Here is a 24694-nt window from a genome sequence, read left to right as displayed (position 1 = left end):
AAATGTAGGCCTAAGACACATCAGAAACATATTGTGCAATTTTGCTAAAAGCCTAACAAACCTTAAGTCCCCATGACCAAGTTCAGACACTGCTGGCATAGAGGGCAAAAAAATAAGTGGAAATAGTTCTTTCCATTTATCCTGTTCTCAATCAGCTATGACTTGTCCTGGGTGACTTAGAGTAACAGGTGCTCTATTCCAGGAGTAATACACTGAGGGGCGGATTCAGTAAAGGTTTAGGGGTATTAAAATGTGTGTAACCGTCATTCCACACGGTAATAAGGGGTACAAACCCCAGGGCTAAGCGTGTTCAGCACGTCACAATGCCCCCACAATCTATTTAGCGCGTTTTCCTCTGATGAATATGTAAAGTAGACGGATCTCATAAGTGGCGCAAAAAAGTGGAAGGAGGAAATGAAAATAAATTAATGCAAATCTGGAACTGTTTGCGGTGACCATTTCTGCGCTGAGATCATTGCTGCACTGAATGTTGACACAATGCACAGCAGAGATGAAAAAAGGCTCCAGTTCACCTTTCTAGTATAAGAAAATAATTCAAATAAAACAATTTGCAATGTTAACAGCCATTGAATGAGGAAATGCAGAGTAAAGTGTATGTGAGGGAGAGAAACAGCTGGCGCCTAAGGCTGCCCGTGTGGAGTCCGGTACGTGTGTCCGCTGCAGTGCAGCGGGTCGCTGTGCGAGGAGCTCCATGGATGTCGCTTTGGTGTCTTTCTCTCCATGTTTTGACCTTCAAAGTCTTGTGTTGCGTTGATATCAGGCCAGAATCAGCTGATCAGCTGCGCAATATGACAGTGCGCCTGACACAGTGCTGCTCAGTAGCTCAGACCTGCTGGATGATGTTTTCCATGAACTGATTAGAGCAAAGTTACAGTCCTGACGGAGCACACACATTAAATTAGGGGGCAATAATAACATCAGGTTTTAAAGTTTATTAAACAGCATTTTTGATTTGTTTATTTAGTTTTTTACATTATTAAATGTTTGTGCAGCAGACAGCGAAGTCCACCTGCCTCCAATTTAACTTCTTCGAATGTCATTTTGTCCTTCTGTGTACTCACCTCTCCACGTTAAATGAGCAAAATGTTCATTTAAATAGGGTGTTCTCAACCACGTCTATACGTGCACCTATAAGTGCCGCAATGTAAGTGAATTCCCCACAGCAGGTAGAGAAACAGTGCCACCAAAGGATTTAGGGACACACCTGGTTTACTACCCTTTATTCACCCAGAGTGTAAACTAGAATCTTGTTTCAAGAAGATTAATAAGATTAACTTATTTTCGTATGTTGCACAAACCCACTTTTGCGACTTAGAGTATGAAAACTTGAGCAGTGAGACGTTCTATTCACTGTAGCTAGAATCCACTCATCAAGGTCGGAAATGATAGGTCGTGTGCCTAAGCATGGTCACTTTAGCTCCAGGTTGATTCACCCTGTAATCCACATTGATGTGGTTATAAACCCCTTCACATTATGATGTTTGACTACATGTCTGTCTGGATTGGTAAGTATATGTAGATCCCACAAGGTTGTTGGTATTCCGGAGATGTTGTCCAGCACGGTTGACTAAAAAGGGGAAGTAGAGCTGCGATTAGGAGGATCTGACATTTGCAAGAGGAGCTTCCTGTGATAGGCAGCTTCCTTTGTGTCAGTGGAACTCACCTCCTTATCTCACCCCTCACTCTCCATCTGCCAATGACGGCCATCTTTTACTGACCGCTCCTTGTAGAAGTTGTTACACTGTAGATAAATGAGAGTTTCATTAATAGGAATAATTAATTGTTCTTGTCATTATAGAAATAAAGCTTCAAGACTTAAAAAGACTGCTACAATAAACAGATTTAAAGAATGAATGGCTAATCTACCTAGTTGAAAAATCTTATCAGAAAACTAATAATAAGAAAATGTTTTGTTAAAAATCTTGAGAAAAAGAAAGTATAGTTTTTAGTACATTGAACCTAAGAATTGAAGTGATGCAAACTTACAATTAAGGTGAAGAAATCATGTAAAAAAGCACAAAAGAGGGCAGGAAGTGTGATGGAGACCAACTTTCTTCATTTACCGGTACATCTAAAAAAAATTATATTGTGAAAAAGTTCAATATTTTTTTGTTACTCGTTTTAGAAAGTGAAATCCATATTCAGTCTGGTATTGATTTAGACCAGGGGTGTAAAACTCCTTTTAGTTCAGGGGCCAAATACGAAGACGGTTGATCTTAAGTGGGCCGCAGATTTTAGGTGGGAAAACAAGCCATCATTTTACCATTAATGTTCCCATAATAGTTCCAGCAAGTTCACTTTGTCTTTTATTTTAAGAATAATTTATTCAGACATCTTTTTACAGGAAATTTACTTTGGTGTGGCCAACCTGACAGAACTGTCAACTTGGCCACTCCCAGAAACAACTCATAAGGACACATCAAAGTGATCAGCAGAAGCCTCTGACTGGTAGTTGACAGTCAAAACATGTCAGGAGATCAACATAAATTTTCTGAAAAAAGTTGTCTAAATAAACGAAACCTTAACGTATTAATGTCCTAACGTTTTAACTTTAGTTTTACACTATAAATGATACATAAAGTGTGTAAGGCGCCAAAAATATCCAGGCAAAAAGTGACCGACATCAAACCCCTGCAGGATTTTCTTTTTTAAATGTAATTGATTTTGTGACCAATTTTTAATTACTTTGGGAAACTTTTGTGAAATAATGTCAGATTTTAAAATGACTGCAGTCATGTGTTAAAAGTGTGGGGAAACTGCGATCCTCCAAATATTGTGGAGTTTCACTAAATGTGTGTATTTATATTATATGAGCTGAGTTATCTACAACAGAATTATTTTGTTATTTAGACACCTAAAGTTAAAAGACCATTAAATTCAGGCCGAATTGGATGGTCTAAAGGTTCGGATTTTATTTCTTGATTTTTTTATGATTAGGGCTTACAGATAATGACAACTCAAAATTCAGCACTCAATACTTGGTTGGGCCTCTTTTCGCATCACGGCTATCCTAACAGACAACTGTCACAGGAATGTACTTCCTATCCAAGTTCATATTGCTCTTGTCTACATAGGAAGTAAAATATTGGAAAAGGAGCCAGATTGGCTTTCAAACACAAATAAAATGTTTCAGTAAAGAATGCTGTGCTGCTCTGTATGTCCGCAGTTTGCTCGTGCATGCTTTTAATAATAATAGCTTTATTTGTATAGCACTTTTCAATATAAATAACAAAGTGCTTTACAGCATAAAATGTCAGCACACAGCGAAAATACATACAAATTAAAACAATAAATGAAAACATTCTATTAACTTAAACATTTCATCATAAAAGCCTTCCTGTAACAGTGCGCCTTGAGGAGCGAGGTAAAACGAGGTACAGACTCAGAAAGCCTGATTTCCTCTGGCAGATCATTCCAGAGTTTAGGGGCCCTGATTGCAAAGGCCCTGTCGCCTTTTGTTGTCAGCCTTGACCTTGGAGCAGCTAGCAGGGCCTTACCAGCGGACCTCCGACTGCGAGCCGGTTTGTGTGAAGATAAAATGTCTGAAATATAGGCTGGGACTAGCCCAAGTGTGGCCTTAAAAACAAATAAAATAATTTTAAAATCAATCCTAAAATGAATGGGCAGCCAGTGCAGGGATGCTAAAACAGGGGTGAGGTGGTCACATTTTTTAGATCTAGTTAAAAGCCGAGCTGCAGCGTTTTGACATAACTGTAGACGGTGAAGTGATTTCTGGCTGAGACAGGTATATAAGCTATTACAGTAGTCAAGGCGTGAAGAAATGAAAGCATGGATGAATTTCTCCAAATCTGTGTTTGAGATAAAAGACCTGACCTTAGCTATGTTTCTTAAATGATAAAAAGCATTCTCTGGACCACTTTTTTTTTCGTGAAGTTCAAAGCTCAGATTCTGGTAAAAAATGATGCCAAGATTTCTGGCTGAGGGTTTTGCCAGAGGTGTTAAATTCCCAAGGCGTTCCAAAATATTTTTTTCTTTTTGTAGATGGACCTGTAACAATGACATCAGATTTTGACTGATTGAGTTGGAGAAAATTGTCTGACATCCAGTATTTTATTTCTGTGATACAGTTGTGGAGGGCTGATATATTAGAATGGGAAGTATAACTGTGTGTCGTCTGCATAACAGTGTAAATGGACGTTGTATTTACGAATGATGTCACTTCGAGGGAGCATGTAAATGGAAAAAAGAATAGGGCCCAGGATCACCCCCTCGGGGACACCATAGGACAGGGGTGGCCAATCCTGGTCCTCGAGGGCCGGATTCCTGAGACTTTTAGATGTCCCTGCTCCAACACACCTGAATCAAATGAATGGCTCGTTATCATTGCTTCAGCAGAGCTTGATGACAACACATTGGTTTCAACCAGGTGTGTTGGAGCAGGGACACATCTAAAAGTCTCAGAAATCCGGCCCTCGAGGACTGGAGTTGGCCACCCCTGCCATAGGAGATGTTAGTTTTGCTGACTGGTGAAGTGGCTGACAGCAGATACAATGCAGAATAATTAATCAACCCACTACAGGTGTGCCTAATTATCTTTCAGTCTTGTTCCTATTATCCCTTGTTGCTCCCCTTCACTGAGCTAACACACAAGCTGCCATTTGAATATTCCAGGGTTTCACCTGCTATACTTTCTCTCCAATATATACACACACACCAAATATGAACAGTTTACCTTGGAATTACATCTGCTGCAGGAAAAGGTTGTTGAAATTGTAACCATTTTAGTTTTGTTCAACTTTCCATTTAGTCACGAAGTAGAAAAAATAATGCACTCTCACTTCTGTCACTGAGGGAAACCTTAGACTTTCTGTTTGGTGTTACCATGCTTTTGCAAAGCCAATATAGAAATATGAAAACTCTGTCTGGTTGTTTTTTTTTTTCTCTGAACCTTCATTTACCAGTGAAGCACCTCATCACTCTGCTGCTTGGAGACGATGTGACTCATCCCATCACACGTAAAGGACGTCAGAACAGTGTTAGTCTGGTATTGTACACGTGTGCTTTGGATTGGATTGTAGGGGGGGGAAAGGGAGGGGAGGGGGGCTTGTTTTAATATATATATATTCTTGTACTAGACACTCAATTTCTAGTTTGGCTCTACTGCAGGGAATTTGATCGAGAAAAAGAGAAAAATATAACATTCCAGATTTAATCAGTCAGTGCCTGTGATGTGTGCCTCATTTTCACATGTGGCTTCGATTTATTCTTTCTGTTGTGTTCCACCCCTCTTTTACCCAACACAGACTCATGACCGCTGAAAAACATTTTACTGTCAAAAACAAGTCCTTTTGTGTTGGTTTGATTAATTTTGTTTTTGTTTACTTCTTTTTAAATACCATCAAGGTTTTTTTTTAATAATATTTCCCCGCCATGCAGCAGAAAGAAGTAACAAAAAAGCATCCAGGTTAATATACGTCTGTGTGTCCGTGCCTTTGTGGTGTGTTGACTGATGAGCTGGTAAACAGCCCCAGCGTCTCAGATATCACTGCAGTTTATTGCTCCTGCTTCAGATCTGTCAGATCCAAGTTGTTTATTTGGATTTCAGGTATCAAATGAAACCCACGACCCTCTTTCCCAATCACATGAGTTCTCCTTCTCGGTCTGACCATGCAGTAATAGCTTTCTAGAGTCAACAAACAGTCATGCATGAACTTTTTCACACAAATACACAACGCGGTGTCCAGCACATATAGAAACTAATCTCTCTTGTTCCTTTCCCACAGACTCATATTTTCCTAAATCTTTTGCATTTGCTTTGCATTTTTCTGGCACTCTTATTCTGACAAGCATATATACAAAGCATGTGTTTAGAATGAAAATCTTGATTTGAGATTAATATCTCATCCTGCTTTCCACAGTATCAAGTAATACCCCAAGTTACTTGTGAAAGTGCAAGGACCAAATATTATTAAAATGAGCAGAATTCAAGTCTAGTCAATCAGGTATCATGCTATCTTGTGTTTGGCTCAACAACAACCTGTGCAGACAGGTTGTTGTTGTCGATACCTGAGTCACATTGCTGTTGGGCTTTTGGGACTTCCAGACGGTGGGCTTTAGTTACTCAATAAAAACATTCAGCTGTGTTATCCAGTGTCCCCTTATCATATTAAACACAATGTTGCCTGGTTTGCGTCGTTGTAAACTTGCCATTCCAGTGTTTCCATCAGGTTACGATATATAATGCGGTGGCAGTGGCCATCCAGGATTGTTGAGCTAAGTTAGTCACCAAATGTAGTGTTGTTTAATGTGATCCAATTGGTACAACAGATACAGCAGGTTAAGAATATTCACTTTTCCTATTTCAGCATGTCATCTAGTCATTTTGACAATCTTGTGAACCCAGACAGGAGTCTGACCTTGATCCAGAAGCATATCACAACAGTTCTTACCCACCCTCCCTGAAGATTTGCTCAACCAATGCAATGAGGATGACTCGTGAGAACTTGCAAACTACCACTCTAACAAAACAATGTCAAATTATTTGTGCAGATTTCGGAGAGGTAACAAATTAATCTGTTTTTGTAAAGTGGGTGGATGAAGAATAATATTTGCGTTCATGCTGATAAAGCTGTGTGTTTAGATTTTAGCTAAAACAAAATACTATCTTCATGATGAAAGTCCAGCAGACAAAGCTTAGGAACTATTGTAAGGGATGAAAGTTTGAGACTGAATGTCTCACATTCCTGACTTCACAATCTAAATATGGCATTCCCTTAAAGCCTTAGATGCATCGAGAAAAGCTTGCAGATATCCTGGTCCCTACAACTTGTTCCATTTTGCCTCGAGGAATCCCAAGTCAATCTCAGGTCAACTCATAAATATCCTTTCCTGAGTCCTGGATTGAACACAGGATGTCACCCCTGTTGGTTGCACCTGGTGTCCACCAAAGATGAGCAACCAGGCAGTATAATGCTTTAACCATCTCTAGCTCATCTCATTGGAGAAGTTCTTGTAGATTAACAAACTCCTACCACCCTGCATTGCAACGATTGTCTGTCACTTTTATTCTGTATCTTTCTCTATCTGTCATGACTCAAAGTATTCACGAGTCAGCAGAGGGGTTGACAGGTTTTTCTTTACAACTCTGATCTCCCTTTGACACAACTCTGAAGTAAAATGTTTACATCTGCTTGGCACAGTCTGCAGCCAAGCACACGATCCCTTTTCCCCACAACTGAAACAAGAGCCTTGAAATTTAGTACTTCTCCTCGGAGTGTGTCCCATGCCTGACATACCATCCATTTTCATTAAAAGTCTTTTGAATCAGACTTAGAGGTTGTTAATTACTGTAGAATACAACTGCTTTCCAATAAGCTGCAACATGTTTAATTAACATTAGAGGTAACATCATACGTATCAAGCAAAGGTGCAGTCCTTTATCTTATAACAATTCAATACTTCTACAAGTAAGGTTTCACCCACTCATTGTGTCCCGATCCGATATTGAAATCGGACCAGAACATATCGGCCTTCATCTAAAAACTCTGATATAAATACTCTGGTGCAAGCACTCCATTCGATTCTCCGCTCCATCACTTCTGTCCAGCAGCTGACAGAACTAAAAACTGACAAAAAAAAACTTGAATTGTTGTTTTGTACGTCAAAAGCATAATTTGTTTTATTTCTTATTGGTTTTGAGGTAATTTTTCAGGATCTTCAAATTTCTTAGTTTATTTATTATATTAAATTGGGACTGTGGGGCTTTTATCAAGGCAATGTACAGCACAAGCAGTTAGGGTTAAAAGCTCAACATCCCACAGTGATGACACAGGTTGGATTCGAACCGGTGACCCTCCAATTACATGCCCGCTTCCTTAGCCGTTATGCCGCCACCACCACTCCATGCTTTAAAATGACAATATATCCTCAACATATCTTAAATATACAGATTTAAACTGTACATTTGTTTTTTAAAGCTGTGATTTACTCTTACATTGACTGTATCTTTTGCTTTGAAGGGTTTCCCTCTATTATCCGCTCATCTGTCGCCTGATCTGCATGATGTTATTCATCCAATAGCATCATGTGACCACTATACTGTAGGTTAGAGGCTACACAACCAACCCTGAAAAACATGTTCACCAGCCAACCATCAAATGCATAGCCTCCGACGCGAACAACCTCCTGTTTCCCCACCTCCTTCCCTGCTGCAACCTCGCTGTCCTTATCAAAGGATCTGAACAGCGTCAACACTATCTATCTTTGTCTCCCAAGGGGGCAGGCAAGCACATAACACTCTTATCATTTTGGGAAACACACACTTTCTTTTTCTTACTTATGCTCTGACAGGCCAGTGCGCGCACACACATACACACAGACATCCCATAACCAAGATCAAAGGTTAATCATGTCTTTTCATCAGTTGCACCACCCTCTCCTGTCTCTGTCCTCCTGTCTGATGTTTGTGTTTGTGTGGCATTATGGGTGCAAAAGGTGTTTTCTGCATTTGGGCTTTAATTTTCATTTGTGGTAGACTTGAGGATATTTTGGAGAAACATTTTTTTGCTCAGTCAGTAAACAAAAAGTCTGGTTTTCCTCCTCTTTGTGCTTTGTTTTCTTCTATCTTCCTGCATGCCATTTCCATTTTTTTTTTTATTTGGCACAGTTTAAAACATAATAATATCAACAGTGGACAGACATTTACAGAAATCAATACACTTTAGAGGCATGCCAGGGAAAACCTGAAAACCCCTCAAGGGGCTTGAAGAAGAGGGCTCCCGATAAAACTTTTAAATTTTAAATAAAGAGAGAAAAAAATAAAGTTGAGTAAAAAAAAGGAACGTCAAGACAGCTTTTGAGTCGTATATTGTAAATGCTTACATTCTGGCATCATACATGTTGCTATGATCCTTCAGCTTTGGCCTCATTATAAAAGTTCCACTCCTCTGTTTAACATCAAATCACAAGGACATCCACACGCTGTCATTGATGTGTAAGTTTCTCAGTGCATCTGTCGGATTTCATTAAGAAATCAAGCAGCCTTGAGGGAAGCGATTGTACTCTGCCATAGAGCTCCATTGCTCTACGGTTCATACTTGACAACCCCAACAGAGGGGCAGACCTGGAGCTGCAGCATCTCCTGCAGCTCTTCGTTAGGACAGCGCTGAGGGCTTTAGCTCTGCAGCAGCCTGTCAGGTCTGCTATGGGCATTAGCATACTATCATGCTGCTTGTGTGTGATTGAGCATTTGCCATCAGGCTTCCAAGTATATCCACACTCACATCTGGCTCACAAAACAGAGTTTTTGATGTGTGTGAGACTAGCATGTGAATTTTTCAGAAAAATTAGTTTGTGAGGAGAAAAAAGAAATACCAATATAAAAGAAAACTAGATTTAAACAAAAACGTATGTCAAAAATAAAAATGTATTTTAAAAATAATGAGTAAGATACAATTAAAAGGTAGATATAAGTTGTACTGACATGGATTATTCTGACTGTTCCTTTTTAATTATTCATAAAAATGTATGAGAACAGCATTAATGTCCCCCAGTTTCCCAATGGTTTTGATGAGCTTAATTTAAATTAACCTAATTAAAATGATCCTGATGACATCATTCCAGACCATAATGATTAAACAAAAATAAAGATAATCTACAGAAGTGGTAAATGAATCCATGGATTTTTTTATAACTTTTACAGTGTTTGCAGGGCAGAGCCGTGAATTTTGGCCAAAAATGACAAAATATAAAATTTTTGGAAAATGCTCCCTTTTGCACATACGATCTCCGATTTGCATCAAATGTGACTCAGTTGTTAAACACCCGGCCCTAAACCAGCTCAATGTGGAAAAACGGACATTGGCGTGTTAGCGCCCCCTACAGAGCGAAGAGAACTTAATATGAGACAAATGTCCTATTTTGACACACTTTTCCTCGGGTTGAGGCAGCGCATCGAATGCGGCACAGCAAAGGCGGCACAGATTCCCAAAGGCGGTGCAATTTGGTGAAGGCAGCGCGGCAAAGTGGCGCAGCAAGCCTTTTCTATCTTTCCACACTACAAAATAAGTAATAAAAGTATGTATGATTTGTGCCGATATCGCATCGTATCGGTGTCGGTCAATATTCAAGGCCGCAATATCGGTATCGTATCGGAAGTGAAAAAGTAGTGCAAGTAATGTAAACAGCTGAAAACATACGTAGGCCTTATCCATCCTTATTATCTAATGTTTCTGAAATAGAGGAAAGTCAGAAGATTGGTAATGATGATGATGATGATGATGATAATCTGTAGTAGGGTAACAGAATCTTCCGTGCTATAAAATAGCAACTGGATTTGGTTTGAAAAGCTGTCATTGAATTTGTTTTTCTTTGTTTGAAAAGCAAATATTTATAGATGTAGTGTTCAGTCATTTCATTAGAAATCTTTGTATTCTCTGAGGAACAAGTGGTTCTGACAATGGATGGATGAATGGATGTGTTCTCTGAGGCTTTAAAGAACAGGCATGTGGTACTGTTTCTATTCATTTTTCATTTTAAATTAAAGTACATGCCACATTCACACATCCCACTATTTTGTTCCTCCTTGTGAGATGTTTATGGGGGGAAAAAACAGGATTAAAACTTCAAAAGGTAGATGAACTTCATAAAGTAGATGAACCAACAAAGACTATGTGACCATGCACAGAAAAGTACATAAAAGTGCAGGTAGCATAAGACAAGAATTAAAAATGACTAAAAAAAACAACTTGAACTAACACGACCAAATAATGATTTACTGAAAAACAACAAGAAAACAGCAAACACAAAACCTCTAGAACCCAACCCAAATAAAAAAAATATTAAGACAAACCCCCAACCACAGAGAAACCAAATTCACACACAGGAAATTCCCCTAAAAATTGTAAATAACTGACATGAAAAAACCAAAACAAGGTCCACCCAACCCCTTAGAAACTTTCCACATAAACTAAAACACATACTTGATTTGAAAGAACCTCAAAACTGTTTGGATTTCTAAAAAAAAAAAAAAAAAAGCCTTTTATTATAAAAACTACTGTATGTTCATACTTGGATCCATATTCATATGAGTTGTGCTAAATGTCGTTGTGCCGAATATCGTTGTTTATAGGCCAGAGAACAAGTTGGGATAACATAACTTCTTTTTTTGTGTATCTGCCATTTTCTTATAACAACCTGCCATTATGTTTCCTTAGCCTTATGTTTCCCAAGCTTTTATTTAGTGTGTCTTTATTTTTCTGGGCTGGGTCCTACAGTTATTCTCAGTGTCTCCCTTAAATGTTAACTTCTGTCGGCTATGAAGGTCTACTAATGTTGTAAGTGCTGCTTATATGCAGGTTAAGCTTCTATTTTCAACATCATTGCTACTTTGCAGGTCAGCACTTCTGCGTGGGGCCCTTCTCCCACCATTTACACAAATGTTGGACTGGAACTGTCTTACATGCAATGTCCTGGAACTGCAGCAGTGTATATTGCTTTCTAGACGATGATTTTTTAAGCGACATCGAAACATACATACAGTATGTGTGTGGTTTAGTGGATTTTGATGCAACGGTCACAAGTAAAATGCAGTTTAAACAGTTTTTTAATGTGAAATTGGAAATACAATACTCTGCTCCTGCACTAACTGCAGACTAGTGGATCAACACCACAGTCTAAGCCTAAAATTAGACTGGGAACTACATATGGAGAGCATAGTCAGAGAGAAAGTGGCTGTGTTTTTGCAGGTTTAGATTAGGAGGCTCACATCTGGCCACAACCTTGCTGCATTATCTGAGAAGGAGACGTTGGAGGCTGTAAAATAAAACAAAAAACAGGAGAACAAGAGAAAACGGCTCAGTCGTGGCAGCAGGGTGTTGGAGGGTGGGGGCTGATGTGAGGGAGTTCAATGAGAGATGCAAGAGTGAGCCCTAGTGATTGGATCGAGAGCTGCAGACGATGTACAGACAAAGGGGTTTATAGGAAATGATTGAGTACAAAAAGCTTTAAAACGCCTTATAAAGGATATTGGTACGACTAAATGTATGGTTTTTGGTCCAAAAGCATCAGATATTGTGGCATCTTTATTTATTGAATAAATTCAAATTCATAGAATGAATGAGATTAAGTTTTTGGGTGTCATAAAATAAGAGATAAGATCAAACTTAATTGATCACCCAATGGGGGAAATTTAGATGTTGCAGCAGCTCCAAAAAAACAGGGAAACAGGAAATACTGTATAACAGCATCAAACAATAATTAAATAAGGGAAGAAAAAATACAATTGAATTAAATAATGTTATGACAGTTATGATAGATTCGTTTTCATGGAAATCTCATGTAGATTACACAAAATTTTAAATATCCAAAATGATGGCTATTTTCCACAAGATAAAGCAGTCACTGAATCAAAATCTAACTTTTTGGATACAGTAAGTGTGGGGCAGTGCCTATAAATCATACACGCGCACTGAGAATTATTAGTGGAAGTGCATACAGGGAACATACAAACCCAAGCAATTTTTTATTTATTTTTTAATCATAATTTGGTAGAATACAACATTTTAAAAACCATGTACAAAGCTCATTTAAAAATCTTACTCACAAATCTGCAAAAAATAAGAAAGTTCCATTTCAGATTATGAAATAATTCAAATGATGACATTGAATTATCGAGATGACAATGTGTTCAAAAAGAATGTGAAATGTAATGAGTTGAAGAAATATGACACGGAAGTGTTGTAATGAATCAAATGATACCATGTTTTATTCAAACAAGGGTCTTCCAAAGTGAAGTGTTTCTGTGCTTGCACAATGTTTGCTCAAAGCTTTTCTGTTTTTTATTTCATTTCTGATGTTTTTATTCAATCTGCAGCGACACCATGAGACTTCAGCAACTTTAGTCAGAGCAGATTAGACTGCAGATCTGCTCAAACCTTTCAGACTTGTGTAAACACTCCCTGCCGTCTCAGTGCTCCAACAGCCGTGACATTAGGGCGACATTCCTCAAACTGCCTTTGAAGTTTTCCAATGTCATGATATTGGAAACATGCAGATTTGACATTACATCACCATAAAAGACGATACATGTTGCAGGATGAATGCAAATCTTTTTTTTTTTTTAGTTTTAGTTTTTTTTTTTTTTTTTCATCACTTGCATCTGTTGAGTTCAGATGCGTCCGACAGCGCACATGTGTTTATGTGCTCTCCTCCAACGTTGCAGCTTGTAACTGGAGCTCAGCATGTTGCTCGGAGGAACACCGCAGATGTTCAGATGTTTCTCCTTGGAAAACAAACAGAGCAGACAGAGGCCGCCTTCTTCACTGACATGGGGACGGTCAAAATAAGGGCTGCCACCCAGCACCCACCCACACCCCTTCACTCTAAACCATCTGTGTTAGCCTTAGACATCATGTTTTGTTTGTCATTGTGCTACTAATGTATTTTTTTTTTTTTTTCTTGACCGTCCACGACTCCCTGTTAAGGTTAGGTGGTGATGATCTCTCAGACTGAGGCAGATTTATGGGCCTGGTAAAGGATGTGGGAGGGACTGTAGAACAGGTCACTTTATATAGCACCCTCTCCTCCTCCTCCTCCTCCTGTTTTCCTCTTTCTGTCCACTTTTGATTAATATCTCACTCTCAATAGTGTATGGCAGAGCTTCCAACGATGAGGACCTTGGAATGGGGGGGGAAAAAAATACAAGAAACATAAAAATGGAAAGCTATTCTTTTTCTCTTTGCTTGTTTCTGGCCAAAAACGAGTCGGTTTAATGAAGATCACATGGGTTGTTTTAACCTGACCCACGTTCCAGTCGAGCACCTCATATAAACGCTGAAAAATAAAGCACATGCTGACACAGAAGAGGCAGTTTAATGTTGTGCCAGAGCTGTCGGTCAGAAATGAATATAATAGTCAAAGCAGAGGGGAAGCAAACAAGATTTTTAAACTGTGAAATTGAAGAGGATCAAAGTGTCAGTGAGTCGTACGTCATTCCTGATGCTTTTTGTATTACATTGTTAGTTATAAATGTGGAACATGAAATCTGATGCTCCTTTTGTTTGTAGTAAGTTTAAAAAAATAGCAACAATTCTAAAAAAAATTCAAGTAAAAGAAGTGATGCAATCAATCTGTGATGTCTATTTAAGTGAAAAAATTAAGCAACACATGATATCGTAATTTCACAAGATGGTTTATTGACTCCTTTGATATTCTCTTTCTTCTTAGTTCAAGTTAAGAACAGAATAAACTGGAGGCTCTGGACAGGATCTACAGTGAATTACTTGGTTTAAACTGAAAATAATAACAATAAAACAATAAAGAAAAAAGTGTGAGACAACTCTTTTTGGTTGTAAGAATTCAACTTTTTTCTCTTAGCCACTAAGGAACCACATGATGACGTTAGCAAAGCATAGTAAAGTAGCAGTGGTGCTGAAATGCTGGAAAGTAACATTGATGGATACCTCGCTAATGCTCAGCTGTAGCTAGCTAGCATTCTGCTAAGAAAAGAAAAACATTGTTTCCTTTGTTTATTGATACACTGTTTAAACCTTAGCATTTCGCAAGTTCCCAAACTAAGGCTTCCTTAAAACAAAGCCCTTATAAGTTCATTATATCATCAATTTTAACATGAATGTAAAAGCAAGCCTGAAGTTTGATGCTTTTCCTGAAGCTAGCAATATTAATGCAATATTATAATTTTTAAGCTGTTTTTGGTGTGCCTGGAACACTTTGACCATTAAACTAATTTTATTTTGACTATTACTCCTGCACCAGGAATCTTTGACCCAGTCCATACGTTTTTAGAAAGGAAGTTTTTCCACTTGGAAGTTTTTCAATCTGGCTCCTTTTTAAAACGTGTTCTTCATCATCCCTCCAAAAATGAAGTTTATGTCGTATCAAAGCAATAACAGTAAAAGTTTTGGTTTTAATAATGTTCAAGTAGCTTTTAATTCATTTTTGCTGGACTGATTTGTCACTCCCGATAGTTGAACTTATGGGCCGAATGTCCGGTACTACTTCAACCAGTGTTTTTCAACCTTGGGGTGCCCTGGAATTTAGGTGGTGTTGCATAAAATATCTAAGAAATTGATTTAAAAAAACTGACTGAATTTTATTTTTTTTCTTTAAACTTATATTCTTTTTTAAAATTAAAGCACAGCATACAACCTTAAACAACTGTATTCTGTGTTTCTCAAAGTGCAAGTAAAATGCAGTATACAATGTCTGAGCTGGTAACTTGTTCAAGCGTAACAAACAGGTAACTGTGCTCTCAATTACTGGTACCTAGTTCTACCTTTTTACATTTTATTTTACTTTTTATATTTGTAAGAGGATTTATTTAATTTAATGTTGACTAATGAGGTCCAAGTAAGAGTTTGCATCACAGTAAATTGGAAGGTCACATTTTGCCTTTTGATGTACAATATGGAAGATTTATAAGTTTCTTCACTATTTCATCCTAAATGAACTCTGACTGGATCAAAGTTTGCATATCTGTTAAAGTTTCCATGTGGGCTGAGATTTAGGAAAGAATTAAGACAAACGTGTGATTTAAAGATGAACTCTCTCTGTGGCTCATTAGTGCCACCTTTAGCACAAACATGGCAACTGCATATTTCCACACCCTGAGCCTCCTTATCAGAAACTAACATTGGACTCATTGTAACTGGTGGTTCACTGACTTTATTGGGAGCCTAATTTTTCCAGTGTGTTTTCTGTGTGTGTGTGTGTGTGTGTGTGTGTACCCACCGTGCTCTGAGCTAGTTTCCACTCTAAGCCACACAAGATGTGGGGTGCTGAGTGCTCTGGTAATGAGAAGTCCAGGTGCAGGTTTTACCCCCAGGGAGGAAGTTCTTGTTTATTCATATTTAACCTTGTCTCTGACCTTCTCTGTCTGTAGGCTCACTGACCTCCTCTGTCTGTAGGCTCACTGACCTCCTCTGTCTGTAGGCTCACTGACCTCGCACACTGCACTGTTGAAGTCAAAGAGCCAGAAAACTCTCAAATCGTTCCCACCCTGTGGACTTTGATATTCTAGTCTGAATTGATGCGACTGAAACAACACAACAGTTATTAACACGCTGAGACCTCGCTGATTAAAAAAAACACAGCTTTGTTTCAGGCTGTGGATCACACAGAAATACACAACTGGGAGAGAGGTGTGTGTGTGTGTGTGTGTGTGTGTGTGTGCGTGCGTGCGTGCGAGACACGTTTGTGAAACAGCAAAGTAAATGTATAACATCTATTGTTCACTCACCTTTTTCAAGTTGCGTTTGTTTTGCTTCTACCTAAAATGTAACGTATGCATTTAACAATATGCAATATTCTAAAATTGCTTCTTTTATCTGAGGCAGGGCTGGGCAATTTTGCCTCCAATTTTTTTAAAGAAAAAAAAAAAAGAGTTTTGATTTTTTTTTTTTTTTTTCCAAATGACTGCAGACATCAGATATATTGTCAAAAGTGCAACTTTATTGCTGTGATTGTCCTCAAGAGTTAAAATGCATAGAACAATCCCAAAATAAAAAGTAAGTAATCCAGGTTTAAGCAAAAGTGCAACAGCAACTTCACAGTAGCTTAAATTTTCTGATTAAGAAATCACCAGTGACGTTCCGTGAGCACTAGGGTAGGGTAGGCAGCGCGTTCCAAATCAAGACCACCAATGTCAACACCAATGACAATTTCATATGTTTCTGCTGGCAAGTGTTCATTCAATTCAATTCAATTCAACTTTATTTGTATAGCGCAATTTACAACAAAGTCATCTCAATGCGCTTATCAAAATACAAAATAAGATAGAAAAACCCTACAAAATCCACATGAACAAGCATGTAGCCATCTAACAAAATCAACATCGTAAAACACCATAAAAGAAACATAAAGAATTATTTAATATAGCCTCCATACTCTCACACTGAAATACGGAGAAAATGACAACAACAACTCAGAACAGCCTCAGTGAGGAGCATCCACAAAGTCAATCCTTCCTTTTGTTCCATTCACTGTAGAAAATATGAACAATTTTCTGACCTTCCCTTTGCTGAAGGTCTGGTAGCTCAGGTGTTGGTCTCCCATCTTTTAAAAGCTGTCGTTTTTCCTCAAAAAAAAGTTTCTTTATCATCTCTAGCGCTGTCATCCTGACTTTAGTGTTATTTCGCCCACTAGCTAGAGAACGTATCAGCAGCGGTCACATTGTATAAAATTCACTAATGCACTCTGACGGTATGTATAGCATTTAGCATAGCGCGGTTATGTCCAAAGGCAGCGTAGAGGGCTGCCTTTTTACGTAAATGGTAGTCATCTTGGGGAACTGACTGCGCATGCGCAAACACATAAAAACACGCTATGGGAACAGAGGCAGAGCAGCAGTGTGCTTTTGAGGAGGGGTGTGGCCTCCTCCTGCCTTACAGCGGTTAAGAAATAATGATGTTTAGCGATTTGGGCTATGAAAAGCACAAAATGCTGACACTTTCAAACTTATAGGTAATGTAGGCTATTGGAAATTGAAAAATAAATCAATTATAATTATATTATTATTAAAACAAATTATCAAAATATGAATTCACCCTTGGGTAGGCACTGCCTACCTTGCCTACCCTGACTGCACGTCACTGGAAATCAGATAGCTACATATTTGTTAATGTATAACATTACAATTAAAAATAATAAACTCTGTTTCGCAGATAACAAATGAAACATGCCTGTGGCACACATGCATCCTAGTCAAAGGGTAAACAAAGAGGGGGCTGGCTCACATCGCGCGACAGTAACAGTAAATGATGGAATGTGAAAAAGTCTGAAAAAAACTGTGGTTAAGAAGAAGAAAAAAAAAGATAAATAACTCAAATTTGCAAAATAAAAATTGTTCTTATCTACAAATTCACTAAATCAATTAAATTGATTTTTTTTTTTAAACATCAATTAGCTTGTTTCTTATGTCATGAAGTAAGCAATACGATAAAGTTTTAGTGGGTGTAATAAAGTTAAATTTCCTAAGAGTAGGAGTGTCATAATTTTTTTTTTTTTTTTACATTTGTTTTTAAAAATGCAAATACTTACAAATCCATCCTAAAAGTAGACGTTTGTCTTTTACCGCATGCCATCGATAGTGTTATTACACCCTACATAAGTAAATAAGCAATTATGCAATTTAGTTGTTATGTTTTTTAATTATTATTATTATTTCAGTATAGAAGGAGTTTGAAAAGACAGTAATTGTATATAGGACTATTTTTTCCTTGTGCTAAAATGTTTTCTTTTCTGAGTGTTGCACTATTTGTACATTCTCCACCATTATTTCTCTTTTGGCATGTACCTGATTGTTTTTCAACCAATATGTATGTGCATTGAGAGATAATCATTTTCATTTTTACCTGGTAGGTTTAGAAATATGTAATCCATGCACTGAAAGGAAGGCTGGTGGTGTCTTCAACAATCCTAGGCAAAGTAAAGTCAGTTGGTAAAACCGTATACTTAGTCCTGAGGATATTGTTTAATAGTGTGCTGCAGGCCTTTTTCAATTTGCTGAGTGTCTTGTGGCTGTCAAAAGATTGAAAACACCAAAAATATATGAACTGTTTTTTTATGGTCATTTTTGGAAAATATAACAATTTTAGCAATCAAAGTTAGCGTATTTGGCTAAAACCAGGTTTTAACTATGGATTCACTGTAAGGGGTGGATGGTCCTCCATTTCTTCATGCTGTAATCTTAATTTTTACAGCAAAATGTGTTTTAAGATCTTCACTGTCTGCACTACTGTTTTTCTCCTCAAGGGGGCAAAATAGCCCTTATTTTTGTATGGAGGGGCCACTAAACAGTAGAGGTGTGTCATGAACAAGAGACGAGAGCTGATAGTGAATAGCTGATTTCATCCAACTAGTACAGTGCCCGTCAGGAGTATGTATTCATATAGTGGGAGCTTAAGTAGAGTTGTTCATTATGGCCAAATGAGTTTGTGTTTGAAGATTAGATGTACAAAGAGGTGTACACACTCTGTACTCTGTAGTGTTATAAAGGGGTTTATTTGCAGGTGCAAAGTAAAATAGCATATGCGATTTACCTGTTTTAATGGGACATGAGCATGATAAATGTGTTTTTTGGTTTTTTTTACTGATTTTTATATATATTTTTTGTTTGGTGTATGTCTCTGTAATGTATTTTTTTTGAGTCATTATGTCTATTTTCTTATCTTTCTGTTGTGTTTTTGTGCATTTTTTGTATAATTTTTGTTGCCATTGTAGTGTGATTCTGGAGTCATTTTTTCTGTTTTTGTATGTTTTTTTGGTGCAGGTTTGTGCATTTCTGTTGTCATTTTGTGTATTTTTTTGTATAAATATTTAATTTTATGTATTTTGTGACATTTTCATGTTTTTGTTGTCGTTTGGTGTATTTTTCTGTTATGTATGTTTTTTTGAGTCATTTTGTGTGTTTTTGGAGCCTTTTTGTATATTTGTGTGCATTTCTTTTGTCGTTCTGTGTGCTTTTTGTATAAATATTGTTTAGTTTTTCCACTTATTTAGTGTATTTTTATTATAAATACCTTATGTGTGGTGAGGGCATGTTTTGAGATGTGTGCGTGCATGCGCGTGCGTGTGTGTGTGTGTCTTGCTATCTGTCGTCCTGGTTGCAGTCAGCCGCGCGCATGCACATACGCCGTAACAAGGTGTTAAAATGCGTGAGACAGCGCGTTTGTGAGCAATTACACGGACAGTTACAGTTATATGGTAATGGGAAACTTCTCGTCAAAAGACCACCAGTGGCTGACGATTTCAAATGATCTATTCAGAGAGCTCCAGTGAACACAGTCATGGAGACGGAGGAGGAAGTGGAGTCCGTGACCAGGGATTTAAAAGAAGTTTGAATAACCATGAAATATTAACTTAAATAACTTTTAGCAGTACAAAAATGTTTTTGATATTCGTTTTTAACTTTGACCTGCTTTTTTAAACCCAAACACAACCGGTTCCGGATGAACCGGAACCGGTAGTACGCTCAATACCGAGAGCGAGCCGTAATCTTAAAATTAAAATTAACGTTTTGAACGTTTTGCAACCCCAAATTACTCCAAAATAACGTTTCAGGTCAAACAGATGCCTCACCGGGGAGATATTCGCTCCACACGCACACACACACAGACCTTTCTTGCTTTTATAGGGAGATGAGAGCCAGCTCTCTGCATTATTGTTTTCTATAGCTTGTTCATCTCTGCTCACATGAGGACGGGGGATTAAATTTGCTTTAATATGACCAATCACATCTGAGCACTATAGGATCATGTAAAAGCTTAAAGTGTTTTTGATTAATTATGTGGCTCCTGTATATATTATTAAATTTGTTTAGTGTAATACCCATAAAATGGGTGCACATTTAATAAAAAAAAAAAATTGTGCATTTCAAAAAGTGGAGAGAGTGTTTATTTTCTCAACTTTGGGAAAATCCTCCTCTATACCTTTAAACCAGCGATTCTCAACTGGTGGGCCCGGGAGCCAAAAGTGGGATCGCGGACCTGTACTGGGTGGGTCGCGGACAAAAACATACCTAAATGTCTCTCATGTTGAACTTGGCTTTTATTTTGACAAGCATGCTGTGAAATGCATGTTGCACAGGAAAATATATAGATTTATGTTTTTAAAAAGATTATACATGTGTTTGCAACAGCTATTTTTAAAAAACTGAATTTGGTTGCTTGAAAAAATGATCATGGTAAAATGTGGGTCCTAGGGTGAGACCAGTTAAGAACCTCTGATCACAAACACAATCCTTGGAAGAAGCCATTTTCATCTGGATGTGACGTCAGGCCATTGACGGAGGTTCTTTTTTGCTTGCATAGATTTAATTACAGTGTTTTGTTTGTTTATTGTTTGTTTGCACATTTAAAGTTTTGAATAAATGTAGGACTTTTTTTCGTAACAAAAACTGCACAAAAGGAGACAATCAGGCTTCTTGTTAAATGCATAAAAACATTGAATGCAAAAGGGCTTATCAAAACACAAACCATATATATTTGCTTTAAGGTGCTAAAATATTTGTCCATAAACTATATTAAATAAAGAAGCATTCAGAAAGCAAAAGAGCTAGTTGTTAGAGAATCACTGGCAATCACTAGTAAACAGCCCATCTGTTTTTATTCCTAAGGCAGAGCACCCATGCAATAACGTGAGGACTCATGCTGCTTGTCGGCCCAGTATTTATTTTTATTTTTCAATTTTTTATCAGTGCTTTGAGGAGCTTTTATCTTCCCTCCATGGAAAAAAGGGGACATTTTGGCAATTTTAAATTTCTCCTCCTGAAATGACTGCTAGCTGCCACCTGCTAACACCCAGTCCTAAGAATGACCAGGAATTATAAAGTGATTAAAATTAGCCCGGAACAGACCCTTGTACACACATTCTCACTTTAGTAAACGTGCGTTTATTGAGTACCATGCACACATTTGCGACATATTTCAGCAAATTCAAGAAAGTGTCCCTAAATGCTTGGCGCGTGTGTGCCGTCAGTCATCATAGAGCTAATCACATTCTTTTACACACATGCAGTTATTATCAGGTCCTCCTCAACACTCCTCAGGTTCAGCAGGGTCAGATCTCCACCAACTGCAGAGTGATGACTTTAACAGTAAAGTGACTCTCCTCGACAACTTCTGCACTCTGTCCTTGTTGCATTGCTAAAGGCAGTCGGGCCACGGACAATGAAATCTGCTGATTGTTTTCTTTAACTTACATGAAAAAGAGGTGTTGATGTTGTTATAGTTTTTTTTCTGGGTTATGTAACATATTAATAACCAACCAGGTGTATGATAAAATACCCCTGGCTCAAATTTGTTATCACTTCCTCCCCTGTGTTTGCAGCTAATTAAAGATCTCTTGTTTCACGATAGAAAAGCTATGGATTGTAATCTGAAGCAAGCAAAGATACGCAGACATGCATATGATGACCTGAAAATATTCACTTGAGGTTATATACAACATAGTCAGTGTTGGATTAATTATGTAATCTTTAGGGATGTCCCGATACAGCTTTTTCATTTCCGATATGATACCGATATTGCAGCCTTGCGTATCGGCCGATACTCATATTGATCCGATACGATATCATCATGAATCATACATACTTATATTCCTTTTTTTTTTTTTTTTTTTTTAAATCAAAAAATTTTAAATAATAACCTATTTTGTAGTGTTGAATGTTAGAAAAGGCTTGATCAAGTGATGTCACTCAAACAGAGAACAATAGTCAGCAACAGTAGGTATGAGAAAAAGTGACCCTTTTATCATTAACCAATTGGTTACATACATTTTGACCTTCAACATGATATCTACAATATTCTACAATTGAATAAAATAAATAAAAAATGGATTGCGGGAAAAAAGAAAAATGGAAATTTGAATTTGATATTCGTTTTCAAGCTGATATTGGACCGATATCCGATAATCTGATAATCTTTATAGCTCAGTTCAGAATAAGAACGTTTTTTAGAGATGCTGTAAAACTTATTTTGGCCTGAATTCATTATGGCTAATTTGAATTTTTACTACATGGAGAAACGAAGTTGTAAACAAGAGGGTTCCACATTTAGTGTATCATTCGTGAAACAAGGTTTTAGTTTTGAGTTTTAGTTTTAAATGCCACAAAAACATCACAACAATGCACTTGTAGGTAAAAAAGGTGAGATGAAAGAAAAGATTCACAAAGACAAATGTTTATGGACAATCATTGTCCTATATTAACTTTGATCTCTTGTTTGGTCAATTTGCCGAAAAACTCAACTTGTGCATCAAAGGTTTTCCTTTGATGCTCAAGTTCCCTCCCACAGTAAAGGATAATTGGATTGATTTATTTTTTTACCGTAGAAGTGAATGGGTGTGTTGATGTAATCCTTGGTCTCCCTGTGTTGGTGCTGCGACAGGCTGGTGTCTTCTCATGGTTGTACCACACATTATGCTTGATGTCGTCTTTTACAGTATACCTTGTATGATAGTTTAATCGGTTATCTTAATAAATTTCAATGTATGACTACATTTGGGTCAAATATGCCTATTCTACTGAAATATTTAAAGTAAAACCTGAAACTATATGTATTTGTACACTGTTTTCTTACTAATTATCTTCTATATTTATATTTTATTCAAATAGAAACTCAGAAGACAAATTTAAGAAAAATGCCATCAGAAATTCAATATGTGACAGAGAAGCCAATTAAATTGAAAAAAAATGCTGCATAAATTGGTTTTAATTTTGAATAAATAAACAAAAATCCTGTTAAATTTTACATAATTTTCTTTGTAAGACATAGCTGAGAATGTGAGTAGTTGTAAAATAAAAATATTGTATAATGTTTACTCCAGATGCTAATTGTTACCTCAGTTAAATTGAGTAAATTTTACAGGTTGTTTTCTACTGTGTACAGTGATGGCATTACTATTCTAATAATAATATGTCCGAGTTAATATTTTTTAAGGATGATCATATCATAGAAAAAAAAAAAATATATATATATATACCGTATATATATACAGTATAATCATTCAATAATCCTGCTTATGATAGTCCAGTTTTGACAGACATGAATGCATATTTAATGCTCACCATGATTACACAACTCATTTAATATAAGCAACATTTTCCCGTTAATTGCACGCTCATTCCAGGAAGGCACAGGTTGTATTGTGCAAGCATTCGTTGCGTGCATGTTCTGAGTTGACTCGAGAGTGTTTTTTGTTTAGCATTCATCATGTGAATAACCACCACGGGGATGTAGTTATGTAAGACCTGAAATAATATATGGGAATGATAAGCAACCATGATGCCATCCAGTCAATCAATGTGGAAAAGAGCTTTTGCACCTTTTTTTGCCAAGTCCCAGTCATTCTGTGTGTAAAGATGGGGACTCGTCAGTGACGTGCCGTGACCACTAGGGTTGGATAGGCACGTTGCAAATCGAGACCACCAATGACAATTTCATATGTTTCTGCTGGCAAGTGTTAATCAAACAAGATCAACGTAGTAAAACACCGTTAAAGAAACATAAAAAATTATTTAATATAGCCTCCATACTCTCCCAACAAGATATATCCCATGACATGGCAGCGCATTCCTTGTTTGTGTTGGAAACACAGAAACACGGAGAAAATGACAACAACAACAACTCAGAACAGCCTCAGTGAGTCGCATCCACGAAGCCAATCCTTCCTTTTGTTCTATTCACTGTAGAAAATATGAAACATTTTCTGACCTTACCTTTGCTGAAGGTCTGATAGCTCAGGTGTTGGTCTCCCATCTTTTAAAAGCTGTTGTTTTTCCTCAAAAGAAAGTTTCTTTAACTTCTCTAGCGCTGTTATCCTGCCTGTAGTGTTATCCCACTTCTAGCTAGAGAACGTAGCAGCAGTGGTCACATTGGATCAATTCACTAATGCACTGTGAACTTGGATATAGCAATTAGCATAGCATGGTTATGTAGAGAGCTGCCTTTGGACGTAAATGGTTTTCATCTTGGGGAAATGACTGCTCATGCGCAAACAGGTAAAAGCACGCTATGGGAACAGAGGCAGAGCAGCAATGTGCTTTTGGGAGGGGGTGTGGCCTCGTGTTGCATTGCGTGCAGAGCTTTATTTTTGTTTTGTCTTTGTCTTGCCAGATTTCTAAAACCGACGCAACCGCAACAAGAAATTCAAACACGCCAATACACACAAATGCTAATAATCTAATCATCCAGCTAAT

At 37.5% G+C, this 24694-nt stretch overlaps 1 protein-coding gene and 1 long non-coding RNA gene across 2 annotated transcripts in view; one reads left to right on the top strand and one right to left on the bottom strand.

The window, feature by feature from the left end:
- The window catches only part of scfd2 (sec1 family domain containing 2), a 136566-nt gene that overhangs the window by 65687 nt on the left and 46185 nt on the right, over positions 1–24694 (top strand). The gene's annotated exons all lie outside the window — the stretch shown is intronic.
- On the bottom strand, positions 1074–24267 carry LOC114462293 (uncharacterized). Its single transcript, XR_003673927.1, has 3 exons — positions 24215–24267; positions 1685–1762; positions 1074–1588 (listed from the first exon to the last, which is right to left on the bottom strand). It is a non-coding gene; the product is annotated as an uncharacterized LOC114462293 (long non-coding RNA).

The sequence above is a fragment of the Gouania willdenowi genome, chromosome 4 (assembly GCF_900634775.1).
Source record: "Gouania willdenowi chromosome 4, fGouWil2.1, whole genome shotgun sequence".
Taxonomy (NCBI): domain Eukaryota; kingdom Metazoa; phylum Chordata; class Actinopteri; order Blenniiformes; family Gobiesocidae; genus Gouania; species Gouania willdenowi.
The sequence above is the reverse complement of the archived record's forward strand: the minus strand, read 5'-3'. Positions and strand labels throughout refer to the sequence as shown.